The following is a 26,422-nucleotide window of genomic DNA, read 5'->3' as shown; positions in this document are numbered from 1 at the left end:
TGTTTTTTTTTAAAGATTTGTTTTTATTTATGTATACAAGAGATGGGGTACAGGCCAGAGGTGCGGAGGGTGAAAGGATTCACCAGAGACAGAGTGGAGAGCAGAACAGGCAGACTGAATGAAACACACAGCTGAGGGGAGCAGCGGGTGAGACAGGAGAGGTCTGCTGCGCCATGTGGGTAGCTCCCTGGCCAGGAATTGAACTCATGCTGCAGTGGCTGTGGACAGCTTCATAGGTTGCGTCTTAACCCCTTCTGCCACCAGGAAGGCCCTAGGATATCTTTTGTGACACTTCTCAGGGTATTTTCCAATGTCCATAACTTTTCTGTTCTCTCGACCGATAGAACTTTCCTGATAGCCGGCCCTCTTATTTTGGGAGGTGGGTCGAGTGAATAGATCTCAGTGTGCATCTTTTTGAAGGTAATTATTAAGTTTTTGATGTAATTGTTATGCACTTTATTTTTAGTTTGAAACTTAACACCACAAAATTGTATTCTGATTTATGTCGTTTGTTTGGATTTATCAACACTTTTTCACTTTGTTCTTTATTCCTTCTTGTATTTTATACTTTTAAATCTGTGATCTCTTTTCTGTCTGAAGTCCATTCTTGTTCAGAATTCCCTTTGGCTGAACCTGCCTCAATTTTACTTTGCCTGACTGTTTTTAGTTGGAAAATAGTAGAAAGGTAAGCCACTCTTATTATCTGAAGCTGCATACACTTGTTCACTTATTTGATTACTATATATTTATTTCACTAAAACACAGGCTCTAAGAGGGCAGGAGCTCAAATCTCCCATTGTCAGACTAATTTGACAGCACATTGGAAGTGCTCATTGAAGACTGAATGCCTCAGTGAATTTACTCATTGACTCATTCATCCTTTCATTCTGCATGTATTGAATGACTATTCACTGTGGGTCAGATATTGACTAGACTTTGGGACTGCATGGGCAAATAAGTTTCCATTTCTGTACTAATGAGGCTCTCTCATCAGATCACAGTTAAGCAAAGATGTACCTGAAGAAATACAATAGGATAAGTACTTCGTTGTGAGAAAATATTGATGACTGATGGTAAGGAACAGAGAGATAGTTTTGTACAATGTTCTAGAGAACACTTTACATTATTCGCTGTCAAAGACAACCCAACATTTTAGCTTCTGGAAATGATTTTAAATAGTTCAAAAGGAGAAGTAGAAACTTGCTTATATATCTGTCCTAAAGCTCATGAAACTTCTGTAACGCAGGAAAGGTGAATTTGTGAATCAACAGGCATATTCCACTGGAACTAATGAGTTGGAAAAAATAGCCTGGAACAAAAAGAATAGCTGTTGAGAGTGGCCACGTTATCATCCACAGAATAATGATCAGAGATAGCCGTTACTTCATATTATGATGAAAAAACTTTCATTTAATCATGACCCCATGAGACAGAGCATATCCTTGAGAGTTGTCCTTTAAGGACAAAACAACTTACCTAACTTCTAATAGAAGGACCTTATGAATATTTAAATAAGGGAAACAAGATACCTATCCTGGTGTAAAGATACAAGCCTGAATTTTGAATGAAAGTATTAAATCATAGCTTCTCTATTTCATAGCTGTGATACTGGGTAAGAGACTTAACCTCTGTAAGAATATGTCTCCTTAGCTTTAAAATGGGGATAAAAATATCTATGAGATTGTGTGAGCATTGAAACAATGTACCTAAAATGCTTGGTACATAGTAGGTCTGCACAGAATTATTATTATTAATATTAATTATTTGTCAATAACATACATAATACATATGAAAATTTATTTGTAACTTTCTTTGCTACTGTTTTTATGGTTGATAGTTTCTGTATGACTTGCTAGCATTTTGGTTCCTTTCACAATAAGTACTTCAGGTATGCCATAGCAGAAGTCTTGACTTATTTATATGCAGTTTAGTATATTGTTGTCTACATGGTTTTGTGTGAATGGATTTCAGGAGTCATGGAAAAATCTCATTGTTGAATCCTATTCTGGAGTCTGAATTACGTTCACAAGGGAAATGATCTCCCACCCACATCCCTAGTGAAAGGTAAACCTTAGATAACACGTTCTTCATGGAAATCTGTCTTTACTATCTCCTCTTACACATTTGTCACGCTACCATCCCAACTGCATGCTATTCAGAAAAAATTATTCACTTCCTTCTGTGTATACAGTTCATCCTCATTGTTTACATTTACCATAATTTATAGAAACTGAAATGGAATTTAATGTGAGATGCGTGTAGATATTAAAGCTGTTACAATGTGAGAACATGCGAAACTTTTGGAATGTGACAAATTCCAAACTAGGCGACAAGGTCTTAGAAGGCAGAAATTTCAAAGAACCTGGCAAAATTCCAGGTACATTTAATATAAATAATCAGTTTCAGAATTTTTTTTCTATGGGCTGATTTAAATAGCTGGATATTGAAAATTTGGAAAAAATCATGCGTACATTTTGGAGTATGTGGTTAGTAACTGCTGGGAATTAAAGGAGGGAGAAAAATTTTGTAGGACAGGTTTCAGGTACATCATCAATAATCAACATATGTATATACTACATTAAATTCACTACTCAAAGTCCGTTTCTATCCTTTTTCATACAGTTAGCTGCTTTTACCCAATTTACCCAATCCCTCTTCCCTTTTCCCTTCTGGTAACTACTAATAGGTCTTGTATTCTCAAAGGTTTTTTTTTTGTTTGATTTGGTTCATTTATTTGATATCTCTACATATTATAAGTAATGGTGTTTCTTTAAGCATATATTCATTAAGCATATATTCCCTCTAGGTCTGTGCTGTTGCAAATAACTTTCTTTTTCCTTCCTTCCTTCCTTCCTTCCTTCCTTCCTTCCTTCCTTCCTTCCTTCCTTCCTTCCTTCCTTCCTTCCTTCCTTCCTTCCTTCCTTCCTTCCTTCCTTCCTTTCTTTCTTTTTCTTTCTTTCTCTCTTTTTCTCTCTCTCTCTCGTAGCTAAGTAATACTTCATTGTATATATTTACTACTTCTTTATGCTACCATCTGTTGATGGGCACTTAGTTTATTTGCAGGTAGTGTAAATAATGCTGCAGTAAATTAATGCTGTAAATAATGCTGCAGTGGTGCATATATATCTTTAAATTGGTGTTCTTGTATTTTTAAGGTAAATAATCAGAAATGGGATAACTAGCATTTCTGTGTTTTTTTTTTTTTGAGGAATTTTCATACTGCTATTCATAGTGGCTGTACCAGTTTACAATCACCAACAGTGTTCAAAGATTCCCTTCTCTCCACATCCTCTCTATCACTTGTTTCTTGCCTTTTGAATAATAGCCATTCTCACTCACAATAGGTGCTATCTCGTTGTTTTAAATTGCATTTCAAAATGGGATTTCGGATGGAAGAATCCTAGTACACTTAAATTTTTTTAAAATAGATTTTATAATGAATTAGAAGTAATTATAAAGTAAGTGTATAACTTATTAAGTGATAATAACACAGAAAGCCTAAAGAAACACTAAAGTATAGTAAAAAGTTAAGAATGGGGTAAATGGAGAGAAGCTGGAGGTGGAAGGACACCAAGATCCTTATAATAGTCCAGAGGAGGGTGGGTAGAAACCCGGACAGTAATGTGAGAGAAATGGGAAAACTTTGACTTGTGGGGCTATTACAAGTTCTGTGTAGCTAAAGAAAAAAGTTGTAGTTTCCTGCCTAAATGATTGTGGAAATAAGTCACATCCAAAGAGTATAGATATACTGTCTCCCTAAATCTCTTCTGATACTTGCATACTATTTTAATTTAATTAAATTCTTAAATTAAATTCTCCTAAATTCTTACACTCAGTCTTAATAGCACCCAGTGGGGCTTTAGGGGGAGTCAACAGCACTACTTCAATTCAGAAGTTCATCTCATACTGGCTTCTTCACGTCCATATCATGACAGTTTAAGGCATGATATTTTTACTTACCCAAACTGGGACAATTAAAATAAATGTCTAGAAGACCGTCTTGCATAAGAGTCTTTTATCACTAATAGAACTAATAGAAGTGACCCAAACAAAGTGAATGAGTATAAATGTGTTTAGGCCTAGGAACCGTAACTGTAACAAAATTAGTCACCTCATTCTCAGACTACCTGAATGCTTAATTCCCATGGCAGGCTGTAGTGACGGGGTCTGGAATGGACTGCAAAAATCTGTGAAAACAGAAAGTGGAGGGCAGTTGATAAGTAAAGCAAGTTGAGGCCTTTAGAAGGCAGGGTCCCAGTGTGGTAGTCCTGCAAAAAGAGGGATATGTGCCTTTTAGTTAAAAGAATGAAATCTCCTCTTGAAGAGACAGGTGGTAGTAATTTTACACTGCTTTCATCTCTCATCTCATCTTAAAAGTGAAGGGAATCCACATGATATGGAGAGAAGCAAAAGGATCAAAAAGTAAGATTAGAACATAATCCTTAGAAGCTAGAACTTCCTTTTGGAAGGGGAGCAGTGGTAGGAGCTAGATAACATTTTAAAGTACATAAATAGACAAAACCCGCTTTCTATTATTTCAGAAAAAATTAAAAATTTGGCAGGTGCATAGGATAAATAATTTAATGTCTCATAATTATCATTATAATTTGTAATAGTATCTTTATGATTGAGTTTTCCCCATGATAACATCCAGTTACTCTCTGTTTTCTAGGTTATATTATAAAAATGTATTTCATTTTACATGTACACACACACACACACACACACACACCCTGTGCCAGTATAAATGACAGCAGGACTTCTGTCGGAGTTGGTAAGGTGTTGCCCATAGGCATTGTGAAGAGTGTAGTCAGAGATGCTCAAGAAGGAGAGAAGCCCAGAGCTCAGACCACTGAGAAATGTCTCAGTGCCAGATACCATGAAACAGCAAATTTGGAATAGATCTAGAAATAGAGTCTGAGATGAGCTGAAGGGAAAGTGTAGGATGGAGCCAGTGAATGAGGTGAAACTGTCAGGAGCCTTTACTCATTGCTGTTGGGATTGTGCAATGGGGAGGGCCTGCACTTTAACTGCATAAGGCATTTCAGGACAATAGTTGCAATTTGCCATGTTTTTCAGAATAAATGGACATCTAAGTAGTGATTCTCAAAGTGTAGTTTCTATACCAGCTGCATCAACATCATCTGGAAAAATGTTAAAAATGCACATTATAACATCTCTTTCCGTTTTACTGAATTCAGAAACTATGGGGGTGGAACATAGGAATTGGTTTTAATAATCCCTCCTGATGACAGGCAATGCAGAAATGTGTGCATATGGGAGGTGATGAATGGGGCAAAGAAATGTATGGGTAGTATGTGTTGGGAATGGTTGAGTTTTGTTTATGCAAAGCCGGTCTCCTCTGAGTGAAAGTAACACCCATTTTTCTTCTCCTGACTCAATGAAGGATTGAAAAGGATACATTTGAAATCCTAGCCAATTAATACAGGGGTCATAAAAGTTATATAATGGGTTGTCTTCTTTAAGAAATTATGAAGATGGTATCTACTTTATTATCAACATCCCCATTCCTAATGCAAACCATGATTAATTAAACAGAAATTCTGCTATGTTGATTTAGGAGGATCTCAGTTCAATCACCACTGATTAATGTAATCTTCTTGGATGTGGAGACCACAGAATTCTTAGGGGACAGATACCTTTTAACTCTTCTCTGCCAAAGAAACCCATTGGCTCCTCTCATTCCCCTAGCCCTTCTGAAACAGTTTAAATAGCTCCTGGGGATTAAGTAAGATTTTTCAAAGAACTATTTGAATGCTATTAACTTGGAATATTTTCTTCTAATCCACAAAGATTTAATTTTGAAAAATTCTGCTTGATCATTAGCACAATTGATGTGCTCATTAATAATCTGAGCTGCCAACATCCATATTCTGGTTACCTCTGTGCTCTGCTATTTACAAGCTGGTCACAAGGAGCTATTGCAACTCATTGCATAATAATCAATTTGCTTTGCTTTCCTTCTAGATTCATTAAATTGTCTTTGAGGATGCCCATTATGCATGCATTTCTCATCAACTAAGTGGTTTAAAATAAGGGCCTTTGAACACTTCTAATTAGCTGTGTAAAGTTTAGAACAAAGTTAACAGAGACCCCAAAAGACTCTTGCTTGGAGTTTTAGACCATGGATTGATCCTTGCCAAGTAATGCAAAATCAAGAGTGTAGTTTTTCTTCACTGACAATCTCTTTGAAAAACCAGGGTAAAAGAAAAAGTACACTATTTACAGTAGTTTTCACATTTGTATCTAATTGTTATTTTGGTTAATTCTCTAGCGTAAGAAATGTGGTGCCCCCATTTGGAGAACGATGAGTAGATTTTGCAAGGCTTGTAGCCCTTTTCCAGAGACTTGAACCAAGGGAGGGTTAACATATAAGACATTGTAATAGTATTCCAGAGTAGAAAACTTTTTCATGGAGGAAAGCAAACTGCAAAATTAACTCTTATGTAGCTACAGGAAAGGAAAGGTCTTAGCAAGACCACCTACAAGGTGCTTAAGGGGCATTTTGAGAAAACAGATGATGTATAGTAATATATAGTATTCTTTAAGAATAGCAGCGATTAGCAATGTTGGCTATGCTCTGGAGATACTTGGATGTAATTTGTATTCTTCTTTGGAGAAGTGTCTGTTTAACTCTTCTGCCTTTTTTTATTGGATTTTTTTTTACATTGTATAAATTTCTGTAGATTTTGGATATTAGCTCTTTGTCAGATATATGATGTGCAAATATTTTCTCTGATTCAGTAGGGTATCTTTGGGCTAAAACATTGCCAAAGGACAGTGCTAAGGTGGGGGACAGGTCATCGTTTGTCAGTTCTTAACTGTGTAACAATTACAAGACCACTGAGGGACAATTCAGGCTCAGACAACAACAGATAAAGGGTTCATTTAACAAAGAGGAGGTTGGGAAAACAAAGAGTTTCCAAGAACACAAGTGGCTGGCTGTCTCACCCAAAAGTATTCTCAGTGTCCAGCAGTCCCAAACAAAGACTACTTGTGCAAGACGGTACTGTCACATCAGTGAGAGCTTTGGAGCTGGTGGCACACTGGTCAACAGTACACAGAGGTCCAACTCACAATGGCAGTAGAAGTGCTCCCAGGTGGTGCTACTGAGGTGACACTGTAACAACCTGAAGTCTGAAGGCCAGGCTGGACAATACCTGATGCTTGATGGTCAACAACAGAGGCAATAGCACCAAGAGGTGGTGCTGGAAGATCAGAAGCAGTGGGCATCTCTTTCAAACATGGTTGATTAGTACTAATCAGTGGTGCCCATCACCAGTGGTCATCAAGTGTTAGTGTCAGAGACACCAGTGTTAGAGCTCTCTGAGAGTTGTTGGCCTATACCAACAACTAAACAGCTCTTCATGAGCTATTGGCATAAGCTCTAATCAGTTTGCTTTGATTTTTTCAATCTGAATAACTAACTTATAACCATGAATGAAATTGGGCTCTAACCTGATTGGTCTAATGAGCTTGAAACTGATTAGTCCGTTTAACATTGTAGGAGCCAAATACAAAAGGGAATACACAGTACCTGCTCTGATGACAGGGCAGGCTCATGGGCCAGCAGGCTCTGAGGGGCCATGGCCAGAGTCAGCCTCAGTGGGGCCAGAGGTATACTGCACCACATGCCCCTTCAGTGAGGCTGGGTACACCAATGCAAAGAGTGAAGGAGGAACCTACAGTAAAACTGGAACACAGGTCCCAGCTGCTTTCGGGTGGACTCTGCCAGTTATGCTGTGCAGCTATGCCAAGATCCGTTTCAGTTCAAATGGTGATACATAAACTCCACCCTAGACCCAATTTTAAGTAAAAATTTTTGCTGGTGATATAGCAAAGTTGTGGTTATTTTATTATATTTTTATTGAGGTAACAGTGGTTTACAACATTGTATATAATTTTGGGGTGTAGGTCCAAACCTCTTATACCACCATATTCACCACCAAAGCGCCCATAATCCTCCACCATATTTCATTTTGCTCCCCGTTTCTTTGCTCTCTCCCTCCTCCCGCTTGGTAGTAGCTTCAGTTCTACAGTCAGTTTTGAATGGTTGGTTTTTGGTATTTGTTTTGCTTCTCTGTATTCCATATATGAGTGTCTTCATCTGGTATTTGTCTTTCCCTGACTTATTTTGCTTAGCATAACCACTTCATTTCCATCCATGTTGTTGCAAATGGCAAGTTTTTTTCTTGATAGATGAGTGGTATTCCATTGTGAATACCTGCCACATCTTCTCAATGAACTCATCAGTTCTCTTAGAACTTGTATACAAAATAACTTGTATTTTAGTAAATAGTGCTGCTATGAACATAGGAGTATATATAGCCCTTCAAATTACAGTTTTGAATCTTTCAGGTAGATATCTAGGAGTGGGATTGCTGGATCATAAGGTAGATTTATTTTTAATGTTTTGAGTAACCTTCACACTGTTTTCCATATGAACTTGACAATTTACATTTCCACCAACAGAATATGAGGGGTCCTTTTCCTCTGCAGCCTGGCTAACACTGTGTTTTGCTCTTTTTGTTATGGGCCATTCTCACAGGAGTATGATGGTAACTTATTGTGGCTTTGATTTGCATTTCCTTGATGACAAGAGATGAACATTTTTTCATGTGCCTACTGGCCATTTGTATGTCTTCTTTGGAGAAGTGTCTGTTTAGCTCTTCTGCCTTTTTTTAATTGGATTTTTTTTTACATTGTAAAAATTTCTGTAGATTTTGGATATTAGCTCTTTGTCAGATATATGATATGCAAATATTTTCTCTGATTCAGTAGGGTATCTTTGATTTATGACAGTTTCTTTCACTGTTCAGAAAGGTTTTAGTCTGATGTAATCCCATTTATTTTTGTTTTTCTTTTTGCCATAAAACATGGATGTTTAAAAAAACATAACAGCTTCTTAGATGATTTAAATGGGCAGTCAAGTTTGAGAACTACTGTCTTAGATTCTGCCAATCATTATTTTTTTCTGGTCCTTGAGAAGAAATATGTGGTGGTATTTGGTGTAAAATTTTACTCCTTTCACTTCCTACATGTTAAGAAAGTGAGGAAAGTGGCTGTCCTCTACTTTCCAGAAGAGTAACATAGATATCCAAGTTCCTTGTTTTGATTCCTTTATTAAATATTTAATATGTCATCTAGTTGAACATTGCATAAAAATAAAAGTAATTTGCATTCAAATTACTCCTATAAGCATTCATTGATTAAGCACGGAGGTGCATTTTCGGGGAGATGGAAGCTACTGATCTTGAAACAGTTCCTCAAAACACGAAGCAAATAGATAATTGAAAGTCAACACTAATTAAGATGTAAATATTTTGAGTGCTGTAGATTTCCCCAGTAGCTTCAGGTTACAGAAGTTTGATGTGGAAGAACTATCACTCAGAGAGGTCATTAGACAGAGGCTAATGATTGAGTGACTTTCTGCTGTCCCCCTGATACTGTACACCACAGGAAGCCCAGCAGAGTTCTAAAACCTCAGTAAACTGGACTGAAAAAAACAGATTATCCATATCAGTTCTTTGTAAATTATATGTGCACAAAATTATTTAGTTCAGGTATTGCAAACTGACAGCTGTCTTACTGTTTGGTCAGCTTACTATTTTAAAACCTTAAGTCAGAGGAATTCTTTGAAGTACTATAGAACATTCTCTTCTCTTTGATAATCTTCTGCTTTGGTTAGAGTGGTCTTTTGGAAACAGGGCTTCCTAACACATTTTTCTTTTAAGAGGGTCAAACCAAACAGCATCTTCATTCTATGTATTCTTTTGAAATCTAGCAGATGAATTTCTTAAGATCCACATGTTTACCATTTGTTAATATTTGAGGGCATGTTTTATTGTCTTACACACTTAATATTACAAATCTCCATGTTTCAGATAGAAACTTCATGTAGAGGAGAACTACTTACACTTCCTACGTTATGTGCAATAGAGTACTAGACATACTGTTAGACACATGCAGAGGAATGAGTGGCATTATTGGAAGGTATGTAGAGATTGTGTGTGTTACACATGCGGTACACTTACCTATGACATGCACATGCACACACATTGGAGGGTGATTGAGAGGATGGAACGAAGAACATCCTTATCATTTTATGAATATTATCATTGCCCTTCCTTATAGATCATATCACCACCTTCAGAAACAGGACAAGTTTAAACAAGTATCATAGGTAGAAGCATATATATCTTCTCACTGCATCAGATGCTCTAACTTCATAGACTGACCAGTGGATGGGAGGTGCCCCATGTTAACATCTGTAATGAACATGAAATAAAGAATGAAAACAAAAGTTACTAAAAACATTTTTTTCCTTCTTGCTTTAGGCCTTGGTTCAAACTAATTTCCTTGTATTCTCTGTAGCTTCTTCTGATGTAGCATTTTATTTTCTGGGGAATTGCAGACTCCTTCTAGAAGAACATATTAAACGATTATTCTTATCACTGAAGGCTGCTCTTTGACAAGTATGCTCAGAGGCTAAAGAGAAACACCTTTCCCTGGAGGAAATGGGAAATAAGGAGAAAGAATTCAAGATATAATTCTGATGTGTTATAGTCCTGAAACACCAGAAAAAATTGATGAATTATTCAAGAGAAAACAAAGTACGAATTTGGAACCTTTTGTGAGGCTGCTAGCAATATTAGAAAAAGAGAAAAGTGTAGGTACAGAAAAAGTTAGCTAGATCATTGGATGTTGGCTTAGAAGTCAGTATTATTTCAACTTAGTAATTGGCCCAGTGCCAGTCTAGAATGGACTTGGAGGAAGATGGGAAAGGGAGAGTGTGCATGGGCAAGAGATATGATGACTTAGAGTAGTGCTATGCTCATCTTTCCTTTCTGCAATAACAGGGCCATCTCCAACTTCTGCCTCTGTTTTAGTAATAGTGGTATTTACCTACAGACCTCCAGCATGCTCCGTGAAATCCCAGAGTTGTCTAAACCTGACATATATTTAAGGTTGAAAAGCTAATAAATACCTAGCCCCAGCATCAGAGTTCTGTTCTGCTTGTTCAGGTAGTGCTGTGACATTCTGGTTTCTGTCTCTGACTGCTAGTCTAGACCTCTGCTGCTTTTTTTTTTTTTATAGTTTTTATATTCCCCTATAATTCAGAAATGTCTCATTTCTACCCATGACCAGCCATGATTTTTTTCAATGTTCTCCTCAAATTCATGCCCTCTGAGATTTTCAGTCTACTTTCAGTCTCCTGGATTCTTCCTGATTTTGTGATAGTGTGGGACTTCCCTCTTCATCCAAATGATGATTTGGGAAGACTGGAATCATTATAAGGTTGCCTGCGAACTCAGTGATTCATAAAGTTGAAGTTTGGGAGAATTGCTTGTTGCTTTCTTGAATCCTAGTCTTTATTAGCCAATTCGAATTTTCACTTCAGATACCTTACATGGGGTACCTTCAGATATCACTGTAACTTAAATTCATATTTCAGCTACCATAAATTGGACAGCTTGAATAACATTATTCTCTTAGAATACCTCTTTAATGAATTTATGTACCTAAATCATGTGCTTTTAATGAAACTTAAAAGTGATCTGTGGATGTTCTAAGTCTTTCTGTGACTCCTGTGTGGGAAGTTTCTTCCTAAGTTTGAGGGAAGAGACTGTATGTTCAGGGAGAAGTAAATGGTGTCATCTTATGCTAAATCATAGCAAAAAAACAGGGAAAACAGAGAAAATATTTGCTTTAAAGAGTAAAAAAAGGGAAAATGAGATTATTAGATTAAATGTGCCTCCTTTGTGTCTTGGAGGAATCTGTGTCTTATTTCTCTGTAGAAATACCTCTTGCTATTTATTTTCAAAATGGTGTTTTATTTTTACAGAAGTCACCTTGATTTACAACACTGTGATTTAGGGCTTTGGTAGCCTCATTGAGTCTATTGTGATAGAGAAGCCCTCCATTTTCTGATGGGTTGTACTGTGAAAACTCATTTGTAGGTTAGATTTTAGTAATTGGTGAGTATAACAATGTTATGAGTAACCATGAGGCTCCCTGGCCTACCACATAGATTTCTTGAATTCACAGAGTAGCTGATATAGTGCATGTTCATAGTATATCAACTCATTAATGTTGGTTTTTGAGGTGCAAATTTAATTAAAATTGAATTGGGGACTAGACATCTAAAAATTTATGATATGACTTAGGAGGGTCTTTAAGGAGCAAAGATCTCTTGCCTTGTTTTAGTAGTTATCACATGACTTCCTTTTCTTTGGTTCATGCATTTCTCTACTTCTGTCTTAATTTTTATGAAATATAATTAAATTCTTGGTTTGTTTTGTATTGGAATAATGTGGGGGATGTAAGGAGACAAAGAATTGGAAGATATTGTTTAGTAATTAGTAACTTTAAAGTGTGAATAAGAGGTGATTAAGATTAGATATGTATGTTGCTGCAAATTGCATGTGTTTATCTTTTTGAATGCTGAGTAATATTCCATTGTGGAAGGGATCATGCTCAGCAAAATAAGCCAGAAGGAAAAAGCAAAATACTGGATGGTCTCACTCATAGCAGGAATCTAAAAACTTAAATAAGAGACCAGAAAAAAGAATAACTATAAGAAAGTAAAAATCAAAATCAACAACCAACTATGAACCAGAGATACTCTATGGAGGTGCGGGGGCGGGGAAAGGAGGTATTGGTGTCAAAATAAGGGAGTTGCAATTGTATGGGGAATATAAAAATAAAATTAAATTAAAAAAATTAGATATGTAAGAAATAAGTTCTTGAGATAACCTTCACTAGAGTGCAGGAGGAAAGCAAAAACTAATTTGAGCAGGTCTTACTTTGCACAGTTCTGATGTGCATGGATTACAGTTACAGCAAATGGTGTTAAGGAACAGCAATCTTGAAAATATGGTTCAAATTTCAGTTACCACATTATATTAACTGTGAATAATTGCTTACAGAAAAAAAATTGCTTGTATTTTGTCACTTTACAAATCATGGTCATTGGCCAATTATTTTTTTCTTTCAAAATCTGTGGTAATTGGTCACTGCAAATGTATTATTCAGTTCATATAAATCAACATGGTATTAATTATGTTGCCTCCTTGTCACCCACTGATATGCCTATTTTTACAAATCCAGATAATCAAGAGATGGAAGTGCAGTTAAGAAGGAGAAAGTGATAATGCTGGAAGAGAAATTCAAGTTGAATATAAACTTAGGGACATAATGTGGTTTTGATGAAAAGGATTAAGATGTCCTGGAGGGAATGAAGTCAGTAAAAGCTTTCAAAATAAAGGAGCTCAGATATTTCATGACAGTGAAAGTGTAAAATGTTGGATGGTAATCCAAACTTAGAAATATTAGTTTGCCGGGCCTCCCTGGTGGTGCAGCAGTTTGAGCTCTGGGTTGTGAGGTTGCCCACATGGCGTGCAGACCTCTCCTGCCCCTCGCTGCTCCACTCAGCAGTGTACTTCGGTCCTTCTGCCTGCTCTGCTCCCCGCTCTGGCTCTGGTGAATTCTCTCACCCTCCTGCACTTCTGACTGTGCCCAGTGCTTGTATAAATAAATAAATAAATCTTAAAAAAAAAAGAAATATTAGTTTGCCAAGATATAGAAAAAGAAGCTTACTCTGTATTGTAAATTAAATGGTGAGTAGGAAAGCACTGGTCAATGAATTCTTGGTAAGGTTTTTACAAAGAAATAAAATGCTCTAACTCCAATGTTTTAAATTATAGTGTATTATAGTTGCAGCTTTAAAATAGTAAACAAGTAGTTAGTATAATATTTAGTGTAAATAAACATAGTAAATAGTACTGTTGAAGTCTTACTACTTTTTACCTTAAAATTATTGTATTTTTTACTTTATTTATATTTATGTAAATTCATCTTATCATTTACAGCTAATAATACGATATTAATATTTTGATAAAAATTAAAGGAATGCAGAACAATTGCAACTTTTTCTGATAATTATTAAAAACCCTTTTGTACAGTATCAGTTTGCCTGGTTGTTTGTATGGCAATGAACTACTGTGCACTGGTATTTGCAAACCTGTATTTTCATTAAAGAAAAAATACTTTTGATCTTTTACTATATGTAAATGAGATGGTAATATTGGTCCAGGACAATTTGATTGGTAATCTTGAGTACCCTGAGAACACTTGCATATAGGACACAGGTTCATTAGAGTGACAGAATTTGACTCTCTAGAATCAACAGAAATAAATTCTACTAACCAAGATTCTCAATGACTTGGAATCACAGACACTTGGATTGGAAAAGAATATTATCTGTTAGCAGTTTGCAGATGATGTAAATGAGGTCCACACTGGTTTCAAATTAAGTGACTTATCTAATAACACATTGAGAGTTAGTGACAGAGGGTATATTTCTTTTTATTTTTTGTCATTGAGCTAACATTTGTTTATAACCTTGTATGTGATCCAAGGGCACAGGATCATACCTCCTCACATATGTCCTCATATCACCTCTACCAAGACACTCAGTCTTCAACCATAGTCCGTTATGCCTCCCTCCCCAATGAGTTTTCCCTCCTGCACTTCCTGTAGACTCCATTCCATAGTAAATTTTCTAGGCTTTGTTATTGGTTTGGTTTTACCTGATCCTTTTCATTTGTTTCTCTATATTCCATAAGTAAGTGTCTTCTTCTGACTTAATTGACTTAGCATAATCCCTTAGGGAGACAAACCATGTTGTCACACATGGCAAGAATTCATATTTTTTAATAGCTGAGTAGCTATTATTGTATATATATATATACAATATATGTATATATTTTGTATATATACCAAATTTTTCTAATCTGCACTTAGATTGTCCCTATAACTTGGCTATTGTAAATAGTGCTGCAGTGAACTAAGAGTACATCTATACTTTTGACTTAGTGTTTTTGCATTCTTCACGTAGGTACCTAGGAGTGGAAATGTTGTATAAAATATCTATTTTATCTATTTTAAATAGATAATATATCTATTTGATTGTATTTTCAATAGCATCCATACTGTTTTAGTTTGGACCAGTCCATGTTCCCACAGACAATTCTGTTCTCTCCTCATCTCACCAGCACTTGTTACTTTGGTCTTTTTTATATGGGTGATTCTCACAGATGTTAGAATACATTTCATCATGGGCTCTTTTTAGCGTTTCCCTCAAAAGTGATAAGCATTTTTTTTTCAAGTGCCTGTTAGCCATCTTTATGTTTTTTTAGAGAAGTGTATGTTTAGCAAATCTACCCCTTTTTTTTTGTTTGGGTTCTTTCTTTTCTTTTCTTTTTTCATTTGTATGTGTTCTTTATATATTTTGGTTATCACACTTTATCAGATGTATGTTGTAGAAATATTTTCTCCCATTCATTTGGGTGTCTTTTTTGTTTTACTGATAGTTTCTTACACTGTGCAGAAGCATTTTAGTTTCATGCAGTACTATTTGTTTATATTTACTTTTGTTTCTCTTGTCATTGGAGACTAGCACACAAAGACATCACAAAATGAACATCATGGGATGTTTTGCCTATTTTTTTCTTTGATGTATTTTATGGTTCTGGGTCTTATATCCATGTGTTGATGCCATTTTGAGTTACCTAATTTTAAGGTGTGAGACGGTGACCTAGTTTCATTCTTTTGCATGTGGCTATTCAGGTTAACTAATACCATTTATTGAAGAGACTCCCCTTCAGTGTATATTCTTTATGTCTTTGTCACAGTGTTTTTTTTTTTTTTTTTTTTTCTGGGCCCTCAATTCTATTCCATTGGTTGGTGTGTCTGTTTTTGCTCCATTATCATGTTGTTTTGATTGCTAGAGCTTTTAGTATAGTTTGAATCTGGGAGTATGACACCACCATTCTTCCTTTTTTTGGTTACGATTGTTTTGGTTATTTGGGGTCTTTAGTGGTTACTTATGGATCTTAGTAATGTTTTATTTTATTTTATTTTTTTTTGAGGAATTTCAAAGGAGCCTTAATAGAGATTACATTGAATCTGTATATTGCTTTGGTAAGGTGGCCATTTTAACAATGATAATTTTCCAACTCCTGAACAGGGAATATATTTCTATTACTTTGTGTCTTCTATTTCTTTGGACCATGCCTTTTAGTTTTCATAGTATAGGTCATTTTCACTGTTTATTATGGTTGTGAATGAGATTGTTTTCTTGATTTCTTTCTTTTCTAGTGTGTTGGTTACATATAGAAATGAGACTGACTTTTTAAAAGTGACTTGCATTGAATTATTATTTCTATTTTTTTTCATGGAGACTTTAGGGTTTTCTATGTGTGTTATTATCTACAAAAAGTGAGATTTTCCAATTTGGATTGCTTTTGTTTTTTTTTTCCTTGCTTAATTGCTCAGATAGACTTCCGATACTATGTTGCATAGTAGTGAAGAAAGTGGACATTCTTATCTTTTACCAGATGTTAAAGAAAAAACTTTCAGTCTTTTACTATTAAGTATGATCTTGGCCTTTATTATGTTGTGCATGTTCTGTCTAGCCCCAGTTTTTTGAGGGTTTTTTTCATAAATGGATGTTGAATTTTTATCTGCCAATTTCTCTGTATTTATTGACACGGTCATATGATTTTTATCATTCCTTTTGTTGATGTAATGAGCTAATCGATTGCTTACACATATTGAACAGTTCTTGTGTCTCTGGATTAAAAGTCTAATGTTCTACAATTGAGCGGTTTGGGCTCACTGTCCCTGGAACAACCCCTCACCTTGAGGTATCATCCTTGTGGTATGTTCTTAAATTCATTTTACCAGGATTTTGTTGAATATTTTCACATCTTTGTTCATCAGTGATTGATATTGGTGTTTTCCTTCCTTCCTTCCATCCTCCTTCCTTTTTTTTTTTTTTTTTAATTTTTCTGTTTTTTTTTTTTTTTTTTTTTGGTGATGTCTCTTTCAGGTTTTGGTATCAGAGTGAGGTTGGCCTCATGGGATGCATTTGGAATTTTCCCTCAATTTTATGGAAGAGTTTGAGAAGAATAGAGATATTAATTCATCTTTGAAGATTTTTTTAGAACTCTCTGGTGAGACCATCTGGATCTTGGCTTTTATTTGGGGGGAGATTTTTGATAACTCTTAATTTCCTTGCTTGTGATTGATTGGTTCAAATTTTCTAATTCTTCCTGCTTCAGTTTCAGAAGATTGTGGGTTCATAAGACTATCCATTTTATATAGGTTATTGACTTTTCTGGCATATAGATGTTTTCTGTATGATCCTTTCTATTTCTAAAATGTCTTTTGTATCTTCTCTTTCCTTTCTGATTCTATTTATTCTCCTTTTTTCTAGTGATTCTAGCTTAAGTTTTCTCTGTTTTATTAATATTTTTTTAAAAAACAGCTTTTGCTTTCACTGAACATTTGGCTTGTGTTTGAGACTTTCTATTTCATTTAAATATGCTCTAATTTTCATTATTTCTTTCCTTCTATTGACTTGATTTTTTTTTTGGTGTTGTTGTTGTTCTTTTTCTACTACCTTACGGTAAGAGAGAAGATTTTTTTATTAGAGTTCTTTCTTGTTTTTTGATGTGGGCCTGTATTGCTGTATAATTCTCTCATAGCTTTTATGTCCTATAGGTTCTAAAAGTTGTAGCTTCATTTTTGTTTGTCTCCAGATATTTTATTATTTCTTACTTGATTTCCTCATTTATCCAATGGTCATGCAGTAGTAGGTAGCAGTGTTTTTTCTTAATATTTCTCCTTCTTCTTCCTCCTGGGTCCATTATGCATTATGATATTTCAGATCACTAATTTGTTCCTTCATTTAGTTTAATCTGCTTCCATAGATTTCTGAAGATTTTTTTAACTCTTCTGTTTATCTTTTTGTATCCTGCAACTCCCTTATTTAAATCTTCAATTTCTAGTTTCTGTTCACTAAGAATATTTCATTTTTCCTGCATTTTATTTAAATTTCTTTATCATAGCAATTCTGAACTCTGTCTGATAGGAAGATGAGATCTCCACTTGTGGTTGAGTTCTGGAGAATTGGTCTTTCCTTGATGTCATATTGACTGGATGTCTTTATTTATTTATTTATTTTTTTAGAGTTTTATTTGACTTTTTTTTAATTTTATAGAGGCATGTTTATTTATTTATTTGTTTGTTTGTTTGTTTGTTTTGTTTATACATGCACTGGGTACAGTCAGAAGCGCGGGAGGGTGAGAGAATTCACCAGAGCCAGAGCGGGGAGCAGAGCAGGCAGAAGGACCGAAGTACACTGCTGAGGAGAGCAGCGGGCCGCAGGAGAGGTCTGCGCAGATTGTGGGACCCTCCTCCGGTGGCCGGGGAGCAGCCGGGGATCGAACCGGCACTTCAGAGGCTGTGGGCACCTTCGCAACCCAGCGCTCAACTGCTGCACCACCGGGGAGGCCCTGACTGGATGTCTTTAAGTCGCTGTACATTTTTTTTTTGTGTGCCCATTTTGCTGTTTTTAGATCTTCTATACAGTGGTTCTGCATTCTTTTGCAGTAGCAATTTGCGACCTTCAGGGAAAGTCTGACAGAGTACACTGCAGGGAGGCTGGTTCCATTCATGGCTCTCTTCAGTGGACACTAGCAGCCAAAATGCTTTTTGTTTGCAGGACACTTTCACTGTAGTTATTTGTAGTTTCTGATCAACCCTCTGGGGAAGGCCAAAGGTCATACAGTGAGAGAGGTGTTCTCTCTAGTGTGTAGAACAAGCAGCAGAAATTGCAACAATTCCAGTGCTTTTACGCTGACTCCCCAAAGTGGGTGCCAGGAACTCACTGGGCAGACTGTCTTCACTGTGGTCATTTGCAACCTCTTTCTAATATCTCTGTGTATGGCCTGGAATTCATGTGGGATAAGGTTAGTGTAGGTGGGACCTCAGACCCTCCAAAGTTGGTGATCTAGTAGTCCTTTGTTGACAAGGCTAGGAGCAAGATGTTTGGAGTTCTTGCAGTCTTCCAGTATGCATAGGAATAAGCACAGAAATCATATCCATCGCAGGCCTGCTCTTCTGTGGACTCCCCAACATGGACACAAAGAACCTGCTGGATATTCTTTATTCATTGTGGCTACTTGCAGCTTCCTTCCATCTATACTGTGTATGGGCCAGGAGTCATGGAGTGAGTGATGGGTGTGAACTCTGACCCTTTGAATGCTGTGGTTGTGACAGTGTGTTTAAAAGAAGCTGAAATCTTTTAACTTCTGTTAAAAGAGTAATCACCATGGAAGATGTTGGGAGGTAATATTTTAGTTTACGGCAAGTGTCCTATAGACATAACTAAAGGCTGTATAAAAATGTAGGTTCCCATTGAATTTCTGATTACTTCTAATTCTTTAGTGTTTTTCTCCTTGCCATCCTGTTAGAATACCTCAGAAGAGCATTTGAAGTAGGATTCAATTTCCCTTGACATTATTAAATCAAGATCTTTTAAAAGGTAATTTCTAAGAGCGATTTAAGTTATCCCATTTAATAGATATCTGCTGATGACTGTTAAATTCACCAACTAACTCCTGAGCTTTTCTTTGCTATGGCTGCTGATTTCGTTTGTGTAATTTAACATTTTGGTGTCATATTTGTCTTAACTTTTCATTTTTGTTTTCTTCCTACACAAGGCAAGTAGACAAAGAACAATGATTTGTGAATCTTTCTACCTTGAAATTGTAGTCCCTTTTTGTTTCTTTTTGGAATTTAAATACTTTGAAATGAATAGAGACATGCATATGGGCTGCATAAATGGATTTGAAGTTTGACTATTTTGAAATCCAGTGCCAAATTGCATTCTGATTTTTTTCATGAACTCAGTAATACAGTTAAACAAACATATATTACTCTACTATGTTCTTTATAATATATATCACTATCTGAAATTGTTAGAGTGGCCATTTACTTGCTATGTTTTGTTTTTTCTTTACGAATATCTTACTTTGGGCCCTGTTTTTCTAGTTTCCAGGCTCCTAGATTAGTGCCTAGGACATAATAAAACATTTGTTGAAAAATTGTTAATAGAAATAAATAAGTTAATTAATTAATTAAAACTAGAGGCCATGACAGGTATTCAGGGTACAGCAATGTACAAAACACAATTCTTGAACTAAAATCACACAGCAGAGTTGAGGCAGGATGAATATATGAAAGGAAATATTGAAATGCAGTGAACAAGGAAAATGGTAGACTTTGAAAGAACAAAAAAATTACAGCTGGGAGAAGGCATCTTGAGTCAGGATTGAGTTTAGTTTTGAATAATTTCTAAGGGTGCATAAGCTGACAAGAGGGAGGAAAGTAAATTTTCAAGAGAAAAAATAAAAAGGGAAAAGCCCAGAACAAAAGAACAAGACATTTCCAGAGAACTCTCTTTGCCCCATGGTATTGCTTAAGCATCAAGTGGGAAGTGGGAAATGATAGCAGTACTGTCATGAAAGAGCAGTTCACTGCATCAATTAATAATTTCTAGTTTCGGGCCTCCCTGCTGGTGCAAGGGGTTAAGACACAGCCTATTAGGTTGTCCGTGGCCTCTGGTGCAAGTTTGATCCCCAGCCTGCCAGGGAGCAACCCACAGGGCGCAGAAGACCTGTCTCGCCTGCCGCTCCCCTCAGCAGTGTATTTCAGTCATTCTGCCTGTTCTGTTCCCCACTAAGTCTTTGGTGAATACTTTCACCCCCCCCCCACCTCTGACCTGTACCCCAGCTCTTGTATGCATAAATAAGTAAATCTTAAAAAAATAATTTCTAGTTTCTTGTCCTTAGAAATCTTTTGTATAAGTATTATGGTAATAGAGATATATATATAAGGCATAAATTTTGCAACCAGCAGTTTAGTTGGGATAACTGAGATCAACCTAAAAAATATAAACAACATATTTGAAGTTTCAAAGGATCTTAGCTTAGGTACTCATCCCCCTCTCTGACTACTTATATTTCTCTGACTCGCCTGCCTACTTGTCTTCAAGATTCAGCTGGGCCCTTTACTTCTATGCAGTCTCTTACCTAGACTGATTAAATAACCCATCTCTGCTCCAGTGGTGCCCTCTTCCTCTCTCTCGTGCACTGACAGTCATGCTCCAGTGCTAGTAGTCTCTGGCATACCTGGTTTAACCCTGGAGATGTCTACCTAAAAGATTCATTTGCGTACCTAAACTGTATGGGTTCTTATACTCTGTAAGGAATGTGTTTGTAGTATACTATGCAGGCAATTGTCTTTATTTTTTGTTCTCTTCAAATTTCCTAGGTAATGATGTATCTTAGACATGCTTTCTTCCATATATTAAATATACAATTAATCCCCCATGCCATGGATACATTTTGGATAGATTTCATAATGTCTAAATACCACCAATACTCTTCCCCATCCTATTCTCCATCCCCTCCCAGTCTATCAGTTTGTTGTACTATTTTATTGAAAATACTCCCTTGGAGTGCAAACTGGTCCAACCACTATGGAGAGCTGTGTGGAGATTTCTGGACCTACTAAACATAGAGCTTCCATATGATCCAGCAATTCCACTCCTAGGTCTTTACCCAAAGGACACAGAAACATCAATTCCAAAGAGCACCTGCACCCCTATGTTTATAGTAGCACTATTTACAATAGCTAAGCTTTGGAAACAGCCCAAATGCCCAAAAATAGATGACTGGATCAAGAAGATGTGGTACATATATGCCATGGAATATTACTCAGCATTCAAAAAAGATAAACACATGCAATTTGCAGCAACATGGATGGCGCTGGAAGGGATCATGCTCAGCGAAATAAGCCAGAAAGAAAAAGAAAAATACCGGATGGTCTCACTCATAGCAGGAATCTAGAAAACTTAAATAAGGGACCAGGAAAATGAATAACTATAAGAAAGTGAAAATCAAAATCAACAAAAAACTATGAACCAGAGACACTTTTTGGGAGGTGGGGGGCGGGAGGGGAGGGATTGGGGTCAGAATGGGGGGGGGTTGCAATTGTATGGGGAATATAAAAATAAAATTTATTATTTAAAAAAAAATAAAAAAGAAAAAAAAAAAAAGAAAATACTCCCTTGTGAAATTTTACATTGGGACATTTTCCTCATTTGTGTGGTTTCTTCATGTATATGTGTCTGGCTTAGTGCCATCACTTGTACAACTTTGTCAGTCATTATGGGTCAAATCTGCTCTATGTTGAATAAAGTAAATAGCAAAAAGAAAGCTCTCAGTAGAGTGACCACCACACTGCAGAATGAACTCACTGGGTTCATTAGTTGAGAGTGATCTGTTAATATTTGCTGATGTAGAATTGTATAGTTTTTTCTATCTCCCTGTATTTCATTGGCTCAGATTATTCAGCAATATGTAGACATGATAACATAAGTATGAAAATATTATGTGGGCCTCCCCAGTGGCGCAGCGGTTGAGCGCTGGGTTGCGAAGCTGCCTGCAGCCTCTGCAGCGCCAGTTCGATCCCCGGCTGCTCCCCGGCCACCAGAGGAGGGTCCCACATGGCGCGCAGACCTCTCCTGCCGCCCGCTGCTCCCCTCAGCAGTGTACTTCGGTCCTTCTGCCTGCTCTGCTCCCCGCTCTGGCTCTGGTGAATTCTCTCACCCTCCCGCGCTTCTGACTGTACCCAGTGCTTGTATAAATAAATAAATAAATCTTTAAAAAAAAAGATTAAAAAAAATATTTTGTGACAATTTACTCAATAAATGTTTTTATTTAAAAAAATGATTGTAATGGTGTTAGACATTAAACTGGATATTTGGAATATTTATTTCTTATTGCTATTGTAACAAATTACCACAAACTAAATGACTTAAAACTAATTTACTTTCAAATTTGTTATCTTATAGTTCAGGTCTTGAGTTTCACCCGTGGTGGAGCAGAAGGTTTTGATAAACCTCTCCCCTTTGTATAATTAAGAAAAACTTAATTTTTCTCATGGAAAATTTCACCAGTTCACTGGCGGTGGGAAACAGACCCATGGATTCTTTGCACTGTTTGATGGCTTGCTGTGGTGGTAGAAAAGGTAGCAGCAAAAGGAAGTGTGGCCAATACAGTAACCATTCCAATCAGCTGAGAAAGTTTTGGACTGGACACAGAAAATGTATCCACAGGACTAGGCTGTGAATCTTTTCAAAGAGTGGGGAGTCCCAGTGTTGCATACACAGGGGCACTGGAACTGTTGAGTCAGTTGGGGGAGAATCTGGTTACCAGAAGCTCAGGTTGTAGAATTTCGTTTCTTCTCCTTGCTGGCAGATCAGAGAGAAAGAGATTTTCTGCATGCTACAGAGAGTAGGGGCAATGAGGGGGACCCTGGAATTTGGGGTCTGTGATGAAATGAACAGCACTTGAGAGAAAAGGGAGAAGAAGCAGTATAAATCTTTCCACCTGAAATAGCCTTTCTATCCCACCAAGCCAGAGATCAAGTTTATGAACTACTACTTCCTGTTGCTCTGTTGTCTGTAGTTAGGTTAAACAAAGAATATAAACCAAATTAAAGACACAGTGCCCCAACAAGGAAAAAGCAAATAAGGCAAAAACATGACTAGAAAGCCAGGAAAATCTGAAAACAATATGAAAAAGCTGAAAGAGAATGGGATTTCAAAGACCTCTGTGATGGACACAGAATTCTAGAACCTAGTGGACAAATATTTTAGTATAACAATTAAAAAACTTCATCAAGTCCTAGAATGCCAATCAAACTCAGAAGTGCAGTTTCAGGATCCATAAAAAGATCCAGGAACAAAAAAATTCTTCATTAACAACAAGATATTTTTTAAAAAAGAGGCACTGAATGAAATGAGAACAAATATAAAAAGCATATTAAACAGACTGAAGCTTACAGAAAAGATAATTTGAGAAATTGAAGATACAAATTTACAAATTACCCAGTGGAAGAAGAAAGAGAAATACAATTTAGAAAAAATGAAGAAGTTCTATGAGTAGTATCATACTCTACTAGAAGAGGAAACATGAGGATTATGGATATTCCAGCAGGTAAAGAGACAGGGAGAGACGGGATAAAAGATGCTATAAAAAGAAATAATAGCTGAGAACTTCCTAAACTTAACTAAAGACTTAAATGTTGATGTCTGTGGACTTCTACTGAGTCTCGGGCCTGGGACGCGGTGGTGAGGGAAATCAGACCTGGGGGACTGTCATGTCCAGCATGCAGTAAATCTTTATTGTCTTAGTGCTCGTTATATACTATTTTAATTGCAGCAGGTGTAACATCAAAGCATACCATATAATGATAACACGTATGGATGATTAGTCTACTTTCTTACTATTTACTTCAGACAGTAGGGTACCAGGTGGTTAGTTCTCACGCACATAATCTTATTGCCCCCTAGCTACAGCCTGGGAAGTTCACTGATTATTTTTGGTATTCTCAGACTGTGGAGATGTAGAGGCCTGACTCCACGCAGGTCACTTTCCGGGCACTCAACACCAGGTCCTGTCACTCAGAGGTTTTCCTCCGAGACGCCTGTGTTTTCACATGGCTTAGGGACTCAGGTCAAGGCCCTTGTGCTCGCTGCACGGGGTCTCTCCCAACATCTCCCCCTTTTGTCTTTAATAATTCAAGCATCAATCTAATGGAGTCGAACCGGAGGCTTGTCCGTTGTCGGAGGCAGTAGTACCCTATTCCAAACAACAAAGCACATATTAATATAGCTATAATTCCACTACCAATACTATAAGTCAGACTTTGAACAAATGAACGGGGGTCCGTGCCTTGTAGAGCACTGGCAATACCCTCAGGTAATCCATCAATAGAATTTGTAGGCAGTTCTTTAGAAAAATATTGAAGTACTTGATTTTGTAAAGACTTTATATCCAAAGACAAATTATCATGAACAACATTAAGATGATGTTGAATTTGAGACCAAGAAGTAGAAACATTATTAAACTATACAGGAGTTACACAATAAGTACTAACATTTCAATCACAATGTAACATAATTTGTTGTTGCATAGTTATAAATTGATCACCCAACCATTGAATAGTCTGTTATAACTCCCCCACCCGCTCTTGTAAATTTTCATTAATGCAGACTTGTTGTTGTCAGAGGAGTCGAGATTCATGAGACCAGTTAGCAACAAAGTCATGGGTTTGTACTGCAGTATGAAGTGTCTCTTCTGCAACTGCTGTCGTAGTTGTGATCGCAATTAGTCTAAGTATGGCAAGCACAAGCCATCTCACAAAATGTCCAGTGCGGTGGAGGAGTTTTCCAATTACCTTAAGTAATGTCCCAGTTACTGGAGACTCCTCCCAGGTTGGGTCAGGTTTACAGGTAGCCACAAATGTGTTCTAGCTTTAACACAATGAGAGAGTGTCGGCTAATATTAAACTTAGCCAATGAGTTAACACAAGAAAATAAAGAACTATCATTACATGTTACAGTTTTAACTTTTTCATCAAAAGAAACAGTGCCAATAGCTATTACAAAAGGGAATTGAACACAAGCTTGTATATAGAAACTGGTATTATGTACAAAGTAATAACGAGACGTAGAACATGATGTTCCCGAGAAGTTGCCTTTCCAAAATTGCATAGGGGTGGTGGCGAAGTAGAACTGGTCTGTGACTCCTCAAGTCACAATATGTGAAGAGGAGAAATCAAGGCGTTGGATTAGTCTATTAGGGATCCAGATGGGTGAATCAGTGTCCTGTAGAAAAATACAAGCATAGCCTCTCCCACAAGTTAAATGAATTAAAAAATTTTTTTTTGAAGGCAAAGGAGGTGTAAACAGGTGCATTATCCATTTTAATAGTCTTAGGCTTTTCTGCACAAGCAAAGCCTCAACATTAAATGTTGAGACACATCTTTAAAGGCTTCTTCTATCCGAGCTGTAGCCATAATTAAATGAGAAAAGGTGTCTACAGAGACAAGTATATAACTTAATTTTTTAAAGCTGGGAACATAAGGTATTAGGAGGAGCAGCAGCATTAGGAGAATTAGTTTCTCTTGAAGCAATTCCTGATTCTGAGGGCAGTTTTTACTGAAATGGCCTGTGTGGCCACATGAAAGCAGGCTTCAGTATTAATTAGTCTTTTTTCCATCAAATGAATAAATTAATCAAATAATGCAATACAGTTAAATTTCCAACACATATCATTGTTTCTCTTCAAACCCATTATTTGCAGGTTTTATAAACCAAGGCAAATAAAATTTACTTTCCCTCAAACCTTCTACAACTTACTACATACCCTCAATTTTAGCTTTTTCTCTATTCTTCCACATTCTGGCACAACCAGACATTTTAATTTTAAGACAAAACTACTCTCCCTTTCCTTCTTTTTTTACTTACCATCAGTCATCAATTGTTCTTCCTCTTTTCTTCATACCACTAAAACTTTCAACAAATCATGATGGTGGTTTCTTTTCAGTAGTTCAGAACACAAGGAGGTGCTTTGTGTGTTTGTCACTCCAAAATGCTACTTTAAACATTGCAGATTTTTAAAATTGACTTAAAAACAGT

The sequence above is a fragment of the Talpa europaea genome (genome assembly GCF_964194135.1).
Source record: "Talpa europaea genome assembly, chromosome: 1".
In the NCBI taxonomy this organism is placed as follows: Eukaryota; Metazoa; Chordata; class Mammalia; order Eulipotyphla; family Talpidae; genus Talpa; species Talpa europaea.
Note: the sequence above shows the minus strand (reverse complement) of the source record.